Here is a 616-nt window from a genome sequence, read left to right on the forward strand (position 1 = left end):
GCCATAACCTCTCTGTGGACATCATTTGGAGCAAAAACAGAACCAGTTTTTCACTCTTCGAGGCACTTTAAGTAGCAAAAACTCAAGGATTCTTCCCAGTCAGACCAACATTACGTCACTGGCTATACTAAATGAGTAAAGCACAGCTGCCTAAACCTTGCCACCTTGAATTTAGTAAGTCAGTATGCTGTTATGAGTGAGGTACATCTTTGCACATATAACAGCCTAATAAAAAAACAACAACAACTCTAGTTTGAAATCACAAGCATGCAAAGCTGGTGAATTCCTTACTTCACACACAGTCACATGGATTTTTGACACTGGACTCACTACATCTGTGGCTCAAACTCAGAATGAAGAGGGGAACCTCGATTCAAGTTCATCTGCTTTTCAAACAATAAATAAAAAGATCAGTTGGATATATCAGAGGATGGTGTCATGCAGTTGTTTTTTATGCTGGGCCCATGTGGTCAGTGTGTAAAACAGTATCTCACGAGGTTGAGGACAGAGTACGTTTATAGCAAACACTACACTCTTCATTTTTAAACATGAAACCACCAGAATCAAAAATAAAACACTATATAAGCATACAAATGATATTATATATATATATATA

The sequence above is a fragment of the Nanorana parkeri genome, unplaced genomic scaffold (assembly GCF_000935625.1).
Source record: "Nanorana parkeri isolate BGI_ZX_2015 unplaced genomic scaffold, ASM93562v1 scaffold377, whole genome shotgun sequence".
Taxonomy (NCBI): Eukaryota; Metazoa; Chordata; class Amphibia; order Anura; family Dicroglossidae; genus Nanorana; species Nanorana parkeri.